This window comes from Falco punctatus, assembly GCF_963210335.1.
Source record: "Falco punctatus genome assembly, chromosome: 14".
Classification (NCBI taxonomy): domain Eukaryota; kingdom Metazoa; phylum Chordata; class Aves; order Falconiformes; family Falconidae; genus Falco; species Falco punctatus.
This window is the reverse complement of record NC_137594.1, coordinates 12,345,782-12,362,509: the sequence shown is the minus strand read 5'-3', so window position 1 is coordinate 12,362,509 and position 16,728 is coordinate 12,345,782.

The following is a 16,728-nucleotide window of genomic DNA, read 5'->3' as shown; positions in this document are numbered from 1 at the left end:
AGGATGCAGTAAAACAGTATAAGTTCTCAAGGAGTAACTGTTTGGGTCCTCTCTCTGGATATTACACGTAATTTAATCATCATTTTCTCTAATGGTTCTAAAAAATGCACGATGTTTCCTTATCATTACTTATGTTTCCCTTAATTTTCCAGCTTGTGGGGGCAAGGACAAAATACATGAGTTGTGGATTCATGAACGAGTCAGGAGGCTCTGGATTGTTGACGTGTACTCTGTAATTAGAGGCCCTGTAAGTAGTACCATGCAGTCTCAATTTTGGCAAAAATATTTTCAGTTTAGAAAGGCAGAGTTTTTTATAATTAAATATGTTGCCTTTGTATATTCAGTGGCTGTTTATGTGACATGAGCCTTGGACTCGCTCTTGATGGCTTAAATGCAAAACATGCAAAATACGTGCCAAAAGACCTTGGTTGGGTGGCTCCAGCATGAACCAGGTATGCCAGTGCTCTGGCCTGAACCTGCTTAATGGTTTTCACATGACGTTCTCATGTGTTATGAGTTGAAAGTAAAGCTTTGTCTTGAATTAGTCTAATAAAACACTTTCCATTCGTAATAGAAAAGACCATAGTTCTGGGCTTTTATGAAAGCCATAAAAATTAACTTTGGATGAATAAACAAAATACCTTTTTATGTGTGTAATTGGAAGAGAATTTTGTGTTCTAGCAGCTTTTCATGCTTTATCCTAGTGGTGGCACATTCCCTGAGGTGAGAGAGAGAGAGAGAAACAAGTAATCTGACTGCCTGTATACTCGCAAATAAAATATGTTTCCCTTTGTTTTCTAACAGCAGCTACATCACTGGAAAATGTGTTTTAATGAGAAGATTTATTTTTTAAATAAGAGACTAAACTATTGAAATAGTACTGCTTTACAGAGCTGTGGACTGGGCCCAGGAACTATATTTTGAGAGGTGTCAGCTTTAGATTCTACCTTTGTTCTCTGCTGCTGCAGCTGCAGGTTTTCTCTTTTGGTGTCTAAAATATTTGACTTGCATGTGTAAGATGTGTACCAGTGGTGGAAAAAGATTATATATTGGCATATTTTATTTGACTTAACCACAGTATATATAGTACCTCTGAGGAGCTGTAGGGTAATAAATTGAAGCTATCCTGGTAAATATATTTTTAATAACTTTTTACCTTAGTTAATTGCCAAAACCTCCGTAATTTATACCTGTTACTGATTTATAGCTCAATTACGAGCACAAAGCTAACTTGTTCTTGAGAATCAGTTGCTGAGGTTCTATTAAGGTGCTATAGAAAAATAACATGTGAAGTGATATCTTAACATTAGCATTTATAGAAAAATGATGTGAAATGCTGAAATAAAAAGCCAGTGCCTGACATTTTAAAGAATTCTCAAAGTGGCAGGACTTGCTGCAGAAGATCTTTAACTCCTGTGCTGTTGTGACTAATAATTTTTTTAGGAGTTTCATAACCAGCTTGTTCTGTGAAATTATATCCAGAACTTATCACGGTCATGGTGACTCCATGCTGCTGACTCAATTAAGTTGAGTATCTTAAGTATCACTTAACATGAGAGAATAACTATAATCAAATTGAATGAGACCAAAGGTGCATCTAGCCCAGCGTCTTCTCTATGATCATGGCCAATAGTGTGTGTCTAGGGCAGAACATAAGCATAAGGCAAACATGCAGCAGGATTTTGCCAGATACAGGCCTCTGGTGATTTCCAGCTCAAGGTCTTGAACTCTCACGTACAGACCCGATCAGATTTAATTTTTCATTTCTCCATGTCTGTGAACAGGAAAAAGTGAAGTGACTCCTGCAGGCAGACGTGCATATTGGAGACATCTTTATCGTAGGGACAGTTGCCTAAAGAAGGAAAATATTAGAGGTAGTCAAATGTTTAGTGGCTGTTTATTGCAGCAGTGACTATAGGCTTAGAGGAGGATACTTCCCAGTTTGCCTGTGAGCCAGCATTGCTGCCTGCATGTTATCACAAGGATTTGGGTGAAAGCATTTGATGAAAACATTGAGTGAAGCCACACTGCCTGTTAACCCCAGTTTGTAAGACTGCCCTTTCACATTTCCTGACGTGCTGTTCTGTGATGTGTCATGCTTCGACAGGCATGTCCAGTTACACGGTGTCATGTGTGTATAATGTGATGTGATGTATGTGTCATGGAAGGATTTGCCAGAGTGTAATTTATCAGCTCTGAATTTTGACGGGGTGAACCGTTTGGAGTACTGTGGTCTGGATGTTGGAAAAGAAAGATGTTTTCCAGTTATTGCTTTGCTGCTTGTAGAAAATATTGATGGTTTAGTTTGTAAGCAATTTGCAGAAATGATGCCTATTACTTGTAGGCTTGTTGTAAGATTTTTGATTGTCTGTTCTTACAAAATAAGCAATGGCATGAAGTGGCCTGTTGAGAAGAAAGTGACTTGCCCCCATCGCCCAGCAGATCAGTCCCTTATTCTGCTTTTAATATATACAGTCTGGACCACTATGGAGGTAAAACTGGCCTGTGAACTTAGACAGATATCCCATAGGGTGTCACTTAAAAGACAGGAAACACAACCGGGAGCGGCAACAGAGGGAGTAAGAGATGGGCACTGAGCAATGTGGCTCCTTCCCATTTAGGACCTGTGTTGCTCCGCCAGTCAACCTAGCTTATAAGCATACCTGAATTAAAAAAAAAAAAAAAAGAAAAGAGTTTTTGAAAGCTTGGCTGTGTTTCAGTTCAGAATGAAAACCACAATTCTTCAAGCAGGGAGACAGTTAGCTAGAAAATTGCAAATTTTGTGCCTTCCTGCAGCAAAACAGGTTTTTTTTTTTCATCCAAGAGGCTGAAATCTATAGCCCTAAAATGTGGGGTTCTGTGGGACTAGTGGGAGAAGTGAGTCAGTTTTGGAGATGCTCTTTGACTACTCTGAAAAATGTTATTTCATTAGCTACGCTTGACTCATGCTCAGAAGTTTACTTTCTTAAAGGTGTGTTCATTTCTCATGTTTTAAATGCACGTTGCCTATCTTAGCAATTTGGGTTTGTTTCATTAGATGGTGAAACCATTACAATTTGGTTTATTTTCAGCTTAACCTTCTATTTCTGTTCCAGTAGGGTAGAAATGGATTAACAAACGTGTATACATAAAACCTAATTTTTCTATCTTGTTTTTGTTTAGGAGTAGTATAGATGTGAAAATTAATGCAGCCTGATGTCACAGGAGACCCATGTCCTAAGTGTGATCCAGGTGGTGTGAAGATGGACTTTGCAGTAAGAAATGTATGCCTGTAAAAATGTTGTCTAACACTCTACTCTGTGTATATAGCCTTATTGTTCATTGTGAGAACTATTTTAAAAAGAATTACCTTCAGTAAAGGGCAAGGGTTGTTAACACCTGTGAAATAAAACCTACAATGTTAAGGCCTCCTACATGGAATATTCCTTTTTGGCCAAAGAGCCTTTCAGTCCTCAAAGGAGTTGAAATTTACTGTATTTTGAAGGTGTTTATTAATGACTGTGGTCTCTCCTCAGTCTGTACATCTCTCATTGTGGTTAAGGTGGTGAGGTGCACATGTTGCAGGGGGACCTGTGGAACCTGCAGTTCGATCCCTGCAGGTGAGTGCTTTGCTCTGGGTTCCTCTGCATGAGCCTTGTTCCAGGACACTGCCTTCCTAATCCCGGAGATGTAGGATTGCACAGATTGCATGGGCACATGTGTATTAGTGATGTGGTGGTGGTAACTCCCATTTCACGCATTGCAAGGGCCGGCATGCAAGTTATAATGCATTCAGCAGCAACAGAAAAGCCAGCAACTTCTCTGTTTTATGTCATTTGAAAGATAAAACCTGAGGTGTATGAAACAGGGAAGCATTTGTCTTTTTTTTTTTTTTTTTTTTTTTTTTTTTTGCAGCAAGTCTTTTCTTTCCTTCAAAAAACTGTAGTTAAGCTATGATTAAGGTTTAAATATACAAGGATATTTTTCATATTAGTTGGTGAGGTAATCAAGAATTGGCCTTACTGATGTCAATGGCAAAACTCCCACTGACTGTGCTGTAGTCAGGTTTTCATTCAATAAAAAGATAATAAGGAATCTGATTCATAATGAAGGGAGGAAAAGATGAATCAACCCAAGCTGTGTGGGTAGAGTTTTTCTTGTGTTATTCACTGTGCAGTGCCATCAAAACAACAAGGTCTGTCCTTATCTGCTGTAGTATTTGTTATTATTCTTTACTTGCATACAACTAAACACAATTAGCCCTCACACTATTCCTTCCGAAGTGTGTGTTGAGCTCTCATTGTCAGTGGAAACTGTTCAGTGCTGAGTTTTTCTAAAAAACTCATATTATTGTAACACAAGAAGTATTTTGAAACTGTCTGAATTACAGGGGTTTTTTAATGACATAAAGATTGGTTAGGTATTGTTTCTAGTTGATTTTTTTTAAACAAATGTGCTTTTATTATCTATACTATATACATTAAAAATCTTTCTCTTTTTCTCCCGTGATAACAAAGTGTAATGGTCAAAACTATCCTAAGAGCAAATAACATCACCGTTTATACCTATAATATCATTTGACACATCTCGCTGAATGAACATAGTATAACATCATAGCCCAGAAATAATTTATTACAATGTCCCTAATTATTATGGATTTGGGTTAATATTTGGAAAAATGTGTGATATAAACTATTCAATTAACTTTGTGTATTTATTTCTGATTAATTATATTATATATAGTGCTTTTCTGTTAGAATAAATATTTACTGTCAGTAATAGAAATTATCAAATAACATGTTAAGTCAGTTCTGTTTGGTCAGCCCTAAGTGGCTATTATTTTCAGTACTAGACTTTTTTTTTAATTAACATTTTAATTTGCATGTCATTTTCAGGCAAAACAGAATCACTGTTTTTTTCTCTGGTATGGGTTATGTTCTTTTGTTCAGTGCTTCTCATGGTCATTTGGGTTATCTTGATATAATAAGTATGCATTAGTGCCTTATCTTAGTTGAGCAGGGTACCAGTCTCCTCTTATTTCCTTAGCTTTAAGGAGGCACAGCTTTAAAGCAGCCCAGACCCAATCCTTGTGCAGTATTATCAGTATTAGCTGAGTTCTGAAGTTAGTTCTTCTGTTTTCTAATAGAATGTCCTTTAAAGTGTAAGAGCTGTGTGTCCTTAATCACTGTAACTGCACACACATTTGCGATGAAGGTTGGGATTATGCTGACTGTTCAGGTGCCGTTATTGCATGACATCCTTTTGTCTATGAAAATGTATCTGAGGTATTTCTAGCAAATTCCTTAAATGAAACTAGAAGATGTAAGGTTTGCACATTGAATGACAAAAAAAAAAAAAAAAAAAAAAAAAAAGTGCTCAAGATTTTACTTCTTGACTCTAACCAGCTGGAAAGAGATACAGGTCTCCATGTCCTACAGTTCTTTGACTGCCCAGATGAAGGAACAAAGGAACCATTTGGTGAGTTGTTAAATTGGGGCATTTGGTCAAAATGCGTATATTGCCTTGATTGCCACGGCCAAAATCTGCTCCTGTTCTAAGATGGCAACAACAGGGTGAACTTCGCATGCTCCTTTAATGTTGTTTCCCATGTGGTCAACTGCCATTTCTTCTGGCAGTCTCCCTGGCTGCAATCTGTGGAAACAGAACCTGGAAGGTTGGGGGAGAATTCATGAATTAGTAGTTGCAAACACAAATCTGGAATGATGAGAGCCCAAGGCTGCTATGAGTTAATGTATCTCTTAAAAAGGTGCTAGTATGACCTGTAACACTGTAGTTTAGATGCAGTGGTCCTAATTCCGTGTTAAATGACTAGAAATAAGAGGATTTAGTCACTTCTTTCAGTACCATCTTGATGAATCTCTGACTTAATAATTTTTGAATTATTTCACATAAATTGATTATGCAGCTGCTGCTGGTTTCCATACTTAAGCAACTCTGAGCACAGGGCCCTCAGGAGAGCATAAAAATAGATTTTGGGGCTGTCTTGGCACCACTGGCTTTAGGTCTGCTCAACGCTGATCACAGCTAACTGGGCTGCAGCGCTCTCCATTGGTGCTGTACGATCTGAAACTGATCCAGGTCTTTGCACTGTGTCTGTTCTTCCCTGTGAAGAACTTCAGGAAGAATATTCAGTAATGACCACTGGAGTGACAATTGTCCATGAGGAAGACAGCACACTTTTAGTGTTTTATTCTGAAACAATGTTATATTGTGGCAATATTAACATTGTGAATGCTTGCAGATCAAGATATAGGTATAGTTTTATACATATTTATACATACACATGTAGTGTTTTTTACATTAACTTTTTGTCTTCTGAACTCTGGAAGTTACAGAACCTTGCAGAAATTCTAACGAGCCTTTCTGTGCTGGAATGCATCAAGCAAATTGCCCGCAAATACAGCTGGACTTGTGCTGAGCTAAATGTGGGCACTGCAGTGAGTAATTGTTTCCAACTGGGATCACTGTGCTTTCAGTAAATCTGTGGACATGGGATGAAATATTTAAAATTGCTTGGCAGTTAAATATTTGCTAGTGTGCCTCACTTTTGAGAAATAGAAAACCTTTGTGATTCATACCTCTGTATCATGGCAATCAATGGGCACTGCTTTGCCATTAAGTTCAGTGAATGTAGGATTGAGAACAGATGAACTAATCAGAGTACAAAAGTTTTTTGTGATAGGGAAGATGAGAAGAACTGAATTTGTGATTCCTACACCTATAGCTGTGGAAATGGGTCAGTGTCATGTTGGCTAATGAAAAAATGGTGTTAAATATTATCTCTTTGGTTCAATTTTTTTTCCAAGTTAGTACAATGCCATTTTTATGGTCATAACTACCACTATTTTTTTTTAGCAAGGCCAGAAGAGCATTGCATAAGTAAAGACAAAAAAATAACAATTATAGTAATTACTGTAACTTATGAAAGTTGACTAGTTCCTATAGCAGAATAATATTTTAAAATGCGTAGGTTTTCCTAAATTGCATGAGAATTACACGTGAGCTGCTGTATTTTTAGTACTCAACAACATGAATGCATAAAAATGTTTTTGTTCATTTGTTCCAAGATGGTCTGTGAATAATGATAGATTAATAAAAGCTAATTATAGTGAACTCCCAAAGCAACTGGTTGGTTGATTTAGCAACTGAAAAATCAACACAACCTGTCTATAAATGATTCTGACAAAGTGAATACAAATATTAAGTATAAATAAATACTTTTTCTTTTATTCAAACAGGTTTTAAAGCCCATTTAATCTTCTCAGCACCTCCCCAGACATGGACAAACCAAATAATGTGCTGCCATGGGAAAAAGTGCTATGACAAAGGATATTTAAACACTGAGCATTGTAAATGCGTATGCCAATCTGGGTATCATGGGAATTTCTGTGGTATGTATATTGCATTACCCTGAACTCCTCTCATAGCTGTAAAAGATCAAAGTACTTTTCTGTTAGCTACTTTTAATTTAGAATTTGTGACCCTGCTGGTTTTGTCTACCAGCTTGACTGCTTTCTGGTTAAGAGAATTCATAAACGTGTAATGTATAAATATAGAGAAACCCATGTATAAATTGGTTTTCATTACTGTTGCCTGTTGCAGTATTCTCCCTGCCTCCCAACCCACTCCCCCCGGTCCCTTTGGAACATCTGTTTACTTTTGAGGTTTCCCATACTGAGAGCTCTGTACAGAAAGTATTTGTTTAGGAAAGGTAAAATTACCTTCATATAATTCTGATTTTAAGTAGGTACCATTTTGTAACATTTTCCATCTGCCTGCTGCGCCAGATACTGGTGGATATTAAGTCGTCCTATTGCATTTTTTTTAAATTGTATTTCCTTATTTCTGTTAAAATATATGATTAATTTAGTTGGCTTCTCTATCTGGCACTTTAATCTTCCACTCAATTAAGGAAATAACTGGAATGTTTTGACAGCCATGTAAATATTCTGGGAAGGGATGACATCTTGGGGCAGTAGTGCATGCAAACATGCTACTGTTGCCCTCAAGGATAAATAAACAAATGTCAGCTCAGGGGAGTACCATTGATCCCATGTGAGAGGTTGATGCATATGAAAGAGGATCTCGGATGACTACCTTCAGAAAAAGGGAAGTGCAAGGGCAGGAATTTTCTCACATTTTCCATTACTTTCTCTTTCAATTTTTGACAAGTATTTCACTGCCTCTGTTTGGCATCATATTTACATATGATGTTTTATTATAACAATGTGTACAGTTGCATAGTCTAGGTCTTAAATTGTGTGAAGGATTTCTCAAAAAATCTCTTGAAAGCTTTGTGAAAACAAGTACCTGTCCTTTCTTAACACAATTTTGATCCTCTAAATCACTGAAGTAGTCTCATACTAGCTTTTTTTTTTTCCCTTTTGTTTTTTTACCTTCTTTTCTCTCTGGGCACACTTATATACTATATGTGTGTAAATCCACAGGGCTGTTGTCTTGTTCGTTCAGCTACTTTCTTATGATGTGGTCCTTATATAACTGTTGCAGTAATTTTTTTTTCCTTCACATTCATCAGCCCATTTACTACAGGCTCTCCTTTTACTTACATGCTTGGGTCAGAATATACAACTGCACAGACTGAGTCATAGTTGAAAGGTATATTGGATTACAGGGTTTTCTTTATGCAAAAGAAAATCTGACTTTTCATGGTTTTAAGCTCTGTTGACAGTTGAAACAGCTTCAATTCTTCTGCAGATCTCTGACATTAGTTTTGTTCCATGGTTTATGCTTATCCCCTTTTCTTCATCTCTTTAAGTAAGACTGTCTGAATTAGCATGCTTATTTGTCAACATGTTATTAGGTTTTATATTAATCAGATAAAAGTTCACTTGCATGCTTCAGACAGCTTTTACTTTTCAAGTACAAGAGGTTTTGTACACTGCTCATTACTGAAAAATAGCCTAAGTGGTGAGGAACAGAGATGAAATCATTACACTTTCAGGGCAGGTATAATTTCTTACTTGTAGCTACTAGCCCACCATCCCTGATGGAGTGCCACCGCTCTGTTCAGGGCACTGTTTACACAGTAAATACCCCTTCTTGCTGTTGCTGCTAAAGGTAGAATCACTGAGGTGCCAGAGAGTCAGTGTGTGTTTATTCCATGTGACACAGCAAAGAGAACAGAGCTCTCTGTATCATGGAAACATACCTCATGACTTAGGAGCGATGGACTCGACGTGTCCTGTATCCCTTTCATGGGAAGCACTCAGTCTGTGGAATGATCTGACGTTCACGTGTGAGCACATGATGATATTTCTGTTTCCTGGTGCTTTGAACTTGATTTGACTTAGTTAAATGAGCTGAACAGATTATTGTTCTGATGAGCCAATACACTGTCATCCTTATGTTCTTGTTAATGCGATACTATGAGTGTGGCATTATTATCCCCGTGAAAAAATAGAGAGATGTCTGTAGGTGAGCTTATGCGTTCCTTTATATCCTGTCTTATTCTTCCTGTGGAACAGCCTCACTGGCACATAGTTCCAAGTTTTTGCTGTGTTTTCTATCTGTGCATGTTAAGGAGAGCTTTGCAATCATTTGGGAAATAAGCTGTAATTTGCTCTTTTATGAACCCAAAAATCGCTGTGCTATGAATATGTATTGAGAACTTAGAGAAAGAAATACGGAAGAATTGTTAGTAATAGTGATTTTAGCTGATTCCAAGGACACTCTCCTACTGCAAAATCATTAAGACTTTTAAAACTGTGTGGATTTTGCAATGAATAAGCGCAATGCTTTATGCAGAATGGGCGTAATAGAAATTTATACTCAAAAACATGCCACTAGAACTTTAAAAATATAACTGTAGTAGAGAAATAAGGGAAATTAAGCCATGAATTAGTGTTAGCAATGACCCCTGGGACAGGTGGAACTCAAGTTACATTCTCTAGGATCAAATAAAGCCTCTTGGGAAGTGTCTGGGCCAAATTTTGATGAAAAAGAGTAGCCATAGCAGCTACCTTTTAGGTATTGGTAACACAATGAGTGGTAGGGGAGGGGGGGGAAAAAAAAAAAAAGGAAAATTATGTAATTGTCAATGAAACACGAGAAGCCTGGTTATCCTTACCCTCTTGTGCTTTTCCTGCTGAACTGGTAATTGGATGCAAGTGAAATGGCAGTTTATAATAAGTATACTGGATAGTATAGACTATAATTATATTTGATTTACAGTGGAATTGCTACAATGCTCAGAGTCCAGTTCAGAATTGTACTGTGGATATTGCAGTGATTTTTACCCCAGCGCTTGTAGGTGAAATGGCAGAGCATCAGCTCTGAGTTACTTGCTGCACCATTCCTCACACGTCAGCTTGCTGAACGTCATGTGCTGGCTAATTTATATCAATCTTGAGTCTTTGCACAGGTTTCTCAGCCATAAGAATGGATGGAATACAGCTCAAAAATTATTAGTGTTCCCAGCCAATGGGTAATGTTACACCAGAGAGCATTTTCTAGGCTGGTAGTGGGAGCACTACAAGGTAGTGTGACAAGGGAGCTACTCTTCAGCCTCTCCATCTGTGTTGCAGTTGTTTCCAGCCCTTCTTCACACAGTACAAAAGCCAGTCACTGAATTCGTTTGAAGGCGTCTGTTAAGTCCTAATTATATGTTTTGCTTTTCCATGCATGCTCAATTTCAGATATGCCTGATAGCATGCAACACCTTATTTAATTTCTATCCTTTTTTTTTTAAAAAAAAAACCCACACAACAGAACTGGAGGCTGGAATCACATTGCTGAGCAACCTCATGGCTATTTTCATTTGTTCTGATAACAATGTGCATACTGAGCAAAGAAAACATTTGTTCTCTCCCTAGGAGATAGATTTAATGCACATTCACTGTGTTCATCCTGTGACTTAGAGAAGCTTTCATGTTTCTAATTCCAATCTGTTTGATCTCCTACTTAAATTCTAAAATAAATCTGTAGTAATTCATGCAGCTAATGTATGTTTGGCTAAGAATGCATTGATTGTTTCATTTTCTTCTCTAGAAATGAAGAGAGCAATAAAGACAGCTTCAGGCCTTACTGAGCCCATTATTTCCCTGAATTTCTGTATGTGAAGGGGAATCTGAAAACACATTCATGCACCTGCAACATGATTCAGCCTTACTTTGGTATTGCTCTTCTATCATTTGCAAGAGGAAGAGACTCACTTCTAAGTTACTTTAGCTATTATTCACCAAAGATTTTGTATGTCAAGGAGAATAGTAAATCCTTTTATGACTCCAGCTACCAGAGAGAGTAAGCCCTTAACGTTACCAAATCATAAAAGGTTTTACCATAAACTAAATTAAATCATCTAAACTGAGCTTATCAATAGATATGAAGGAACAGGCAGAAGAGAGAAATCAATTTAGCATCTTAGTAGATCAGGGGACTCACTACTGTCTTGCAGTGCTTTTTGAGTACATAGATAATAAACGCTAGCATCACCACAGTTTAAATCAATCCAAATACAGTTATTAAATGATAAAGTCACTGGGGAGGTAGGAGGCTATTTCAACACCACACCACACCTTTTACTGTGGAGTCACAAGTGAATAAATTTGTAGGAACTCATTGTACTTGTGTAACCTGCAGAACCTCTGCGCAATGTAGCGGGACTGGGAAGGTGCTCGGAGGATCCCAGGAACCACCAGAGCTGGGGGACATGCTGCAGGCAATACAGCGGGTGTGTGTATCGGCAGGTGCTAGACAGGAGCTGGCATAAAACAGCACCATGAGGTTATAATTTTAAAACTGAATCACACTGAAAATCATTAAAGGCAAAAAGAAGAAAGAAATAAAACAGTGCTGGTCTTGGCCTGGCTGTTTCTCTTTCAGGTGTCCAGAATGACTTGCTGTCCAGTGGAGCTGGCTGATAAAATGCAGCTTAACGGTTTTGATAAGGAACCCTGATAAGCTTCCCCAAATTATTTCTGTAAGGATTAGAAATTAAGACAATTCTAATCCTCTTCTGTAATTACGCTGCATGTTTCAAAACTCTGATCTCAATAACACTGTTAAATAAAAACCAGACCTCGTTTACTTAACGGAGCAGGTTATGTAGACCTTCAGATTCGTTAAGAGAGCTAAGTTATAAGTATAAAAAAATTAGGATGCAATTAATGCTGCCTTGATAGTAGTTACAAAGACAACTGAACCCTTTCAAGACAGAATGATTTTATTTTACTTTTCAAGCAATTACCCTAATGTAATTGCTACTCATAATCTGGCCTGCTTGATACAAATTCGGGATTTCATTGAATATTCAGAGTGTCACAGAGGAATACCACAACTTTGCACTCCCTTTGGAAAAATGCCTATACATTGGTGATCTTATTATAGTATTTCTCCATCAAACAATTTGTACTCACTTTCCTGTAACACCAAGTTGCTTTTATTTATTCCCATCACATTTCATAAAATGAACGTGAATTACAACAGGGTTTTTTTCAGCCCTTCATAGAATACATGAATAACAATTTCCTAAAGAAGAGAGTAAGGAAAATAGTTCACCGTGAAGTTTAGTAATGATCTATAATGGATCAAGACAGGAATAGCATTAAAGTCAGTGCAGTAAAGTACCCTTGAGAATTTTCTTCCCTTTCGGGGAGAGCGTAGTTGTCACTAAATGTAAACCTTATTAAATCCAGCCAGATAGTGTTGTATGGTGGTGCAATCTGAACCCTTGTAAAAATAAAACTAGTAGTAAATTGTGAGGTTGAGAAAATAATGCATATTATCACACCTAATGTTTTCTAACCAACTTTCCTATAAAGCCAAGTTTCAAAAGAGAACAGTGGTGATTAAAATATATGGGATTGCAGGCTTGCTTATCTATACAACTCTGTATGTGCTATGTTTGTATTGAAACCAATTTGTGGTGAAAAAGAATTAAATGCATAGAAAACACTTGTGGAACAGGTAAAATTATAGTCTCAGTTTAAAGAAATCTCAACCAAATTAATCCAAAGAAAGAGATGCTTATAAAAGGAGCATAAGCTTTCATGAGTTACAAAAATTAGATACAGAGGGGACTGGTGTGGAAAATGTAATAAAATTATTATGTAGTCAGACTAAGACACAGGTTACATGGACAGGATGAGGTTCCAAGTTACTTTAACATTTTTAGTACTAATATTGATGAAGTCCATAATCTCGTTGTCAACACTGCTATATCATTTTATGTCTTCATCTTTTTACTGCATTTAAAAAAACTAGCTTGTAATATCCTTTGATTACACTCAGTAAAACTTTATCAGAACTTTATTTTGGTGGTGTCACATGGCTTTTTTGTGATGCAGTTCTGTCAAAAGCATCAAAATGAATGAACATGCCTATAGCTCCATCATATATAAAGTATAAATTCTGCTAATGAAATTTTCTAGAGCCCTCTCTGTATCCCATGTTCTGAAATGGGGTATGAAGGCTTGAGGCTTGGCTTGCAACAATGGTTTAACTTGCTGCAACTCTTCTAAAGTTATCTTAAACTTTATCTGCATTCAGAATGATCTGCAAATCATTCTGAAGTAGAGCACCAAGAATGGGTTCTGCTGGTTGTGCTTTCAAGGTGTTTGTGTGGATGTTGCAATATGACCATGAACTCTCCTATGCCGGTAGATGCTTGAGCTTATGTATATATAATTTCATCTATAATTTTCTAATCTGTACATATATTTCTGTGAACACAAAAGTGTGTGACTAAAACTCAGGGCTCAGAAATTTGTTAGACTTAAATGAACACTGAAGTATAATTCTAAACTGAGTGGGTTTTATCTTAACAAGTTAGTAACATGGATAGAACCTGCTAAAAAAGAATGTGCATCTGTTGCTTTGCTTTCAGTCCTGTACAGTCTACTGTTTCAGTGAGATACAAGGATATTATTTGATGGAAATGAGAGATGCACTTTACTCATAATTATCATAAAAAGGGTTAATGTGGAATGCAGAAGTGACTAGATACATTATTTTATTACAATAATAGAGTCACTGAGGAAAAACTCTTTTATGATACATTTCATTATTGCTGTTACAGACCCATAATTTGAAGATTACTGCTCAAAAACCCAGACGAAATGATTTTACAATCATGGGCCCATTAAAGGTTTAAGAATTGACTGGTTAGATTAGGAATCCTAGATATATAGAACGAGCTGGGTTGGATGGGACCTTAAAGATCACGTAGTTCCAGCCCCCCCACCACGGGCAGGGACACCTTCCACTGGAGCAGGTTGCTCAAAGCCCCATCCAGCCTGGCCTTGGACACTGCCAGGGATGGGGCATCCACAGCTCCTCCAGGCAGCCCCTTCCAGTGCCTCACCACCCTCACAGTGAAGAATTTCTTCCTAATATCTAATCCAAATCTACACTCTTTCAGTTCAAAGCCATTCCCCCTTGTCCTAGCACCACGTGCTCTCGTAAAGTGCCCCTCTCCTGCTTTCTTGTCAGCCCCTTTAGGTACTGGAAGCTGCTCTAAGGTCCCCCCGGAGCCTTCTCTTCCCCAGGCTGAACAACCCCAACTCTCTCAGCCTGTCTGCACAGGAGAGCTGCTCCAGCCCTCCGGTCATCTTTGTGGCCTCCTCTGGACTCGCTCCAACAGGCCCGTGTCCTTCTGATGTCGGGGGCCCCAGAGCTGAACCCAGCACTGCAGGTGGGGTCTCATGAGAGCAGAGCAGAGGGGGACAATCAATCCCCTCCCTCGACCTGCTGACCATGCTTCTCTTGCTGCAGCCCAGGGTGCTGTTGGCTTTCTGGGCTGCAAGCGCACATTGTCAGGCCATGCTGAGCCTCTCCTCAGCCAGCACCCCCAAGCCTGTCTCCTCAGGGCTGCTCTCAATCCACTCTCAGCCTGTGTTTGTGCTTGGGACTGCCCCGACTCACATGCAGGACCTTGCAGTTGACCTTGTTGAGCTTCATGAGGTTTGCACAGGCTCACCTGTCAAGGTCCCTCTGGACAGCATCCCTGCCCTCCAGCACATTGACTGCACCAGGCAGCTTGGTGTCGTCAGCAAACCTGCCAGGGGTGCACTTGATCCCACTGTCCATGTCATCAACAAAAATGTTAAACAGCACTGGTCCGAATACTGACCCCTGAGGAATGACACTTGTCACCAGTCTTCATGTGCACATCAATCCAAAGAAGAATTTAGTTGTGGAAAATGTTGTGTGATTTATTATGCTACTTAAAACCTGCACAGATACATGTACTTGTAAAGCAGGCTGCATCTGCAGAACAGCCAGGTCACCTCTGTGCTGCATGCGGGGCCTTCTCACCTACAGGTAAACTTGGTTTGTATTGATCCACTTATTATTTCTGCATCTTTAGCATAGCAGAAGTATTTATTTTAAAATCCAGTTCTCTCATCCCAAGTAGACAGGACGTGATCCTCAGGCCAATCATCCATTAGGCATCCATTAAGATCCAGAGTGATAGACAAATGTGAATTGCAATTATTATAATTCCATCAACAGGCTGTTAAGATAAGGCACAAGTCTGTAGCTCAGTGAGGATAAGGATCACCTGAGCCCCCGAGATACTACTGTAGCCACACTTTATATTGTTGAAATAAAAAGGCCTAAAGTAATATCTTGGTGTGCTGACAGATGTCCTTTGGTGAACTGTGGTGTTTCCAGGCATTAAAGCCTTTAGCCCTCTGTTTCACCGCTCCGCCAGTGTTTTTCATTATCAAATAAGAATCAGCAAAAGGGAAGCTGAGTCTGGGCTTCAGCTTCCATGTGCTTCCTACATCCAACACTATCTGCTTCCCGTAGGTGCTCCAGACAGCATCTGTCATTACTGTTGCCCTAAAAGAGATTCAGCCTGGCCTGGTATTTTCTCATCTCTTTCTTTCTTACCTCATGTTCCCTTTCCCATGTTATAATTTGGTCTTTTTCTCTATTTCCCTGGCCAAATCTGACTCTGAAACTTTCTGCTGAGTGGATTAATTTTAAACAAGATCTAGTGCCGTGAGCATAGCTCTGTGGAATGGTTTTATTGTAGACACATTTGAAAGTATTTGTTTAACTGAGATATGTGCTTAAAATTGCACTCGAGCTAACAGGAAAATGAGGATCATAGTTCTAATTAATATCTTTAAACTGCATGACACCCCAGGCAAATTAAGCATGCTTCTCTGTCATATTTTAACCATACAAACAGACGTTTAGAATTGTGCAGCTGTTTTCCTCGATGGGGCATGCAGTATTTAACAAATATCCAAAATACCTGTCCGAATGTGTACCGGGGTGTGCGTCAAAGGGGCCTTTGGTACGAGAGCCCTGGTGATGTACCCAGCCGGGCACGTCACCCGTCAGGGGCTGGGGAAGCCCAGCTCCCCTCACAGCCCCTCTCTTCCCTCCCCACGGCCGCTTTTGTAATCACACAAGCTCATTAGCATTCTTGCACATGCTTATTTTTAACCCGGTTTGGGGCAGTACTTGATTTAAACCTGACTCTTTAGATGACAATCAGAAGTTCGAAACAGCGCAAAGCTTTCCGTACAGCACAGCAACTGTAATTTATGTTGTCGCATCTCTTTGGGGGGTGTGTGCTGCTTGAAGGCGATGTGCACCGTTAGCACATGCCTCAGCTCTATCTCAGCATCCCGGTTCCTCTTCCTGAAATCTCTTTTCCGATTCCTCCCCAGGAACGCTGGCCTTTCAATACGATCACTCCACCAGGTCTAGTCGGAGCGAGGAGCTGAGCCTGGGCCGGCTGATGAGGGAATC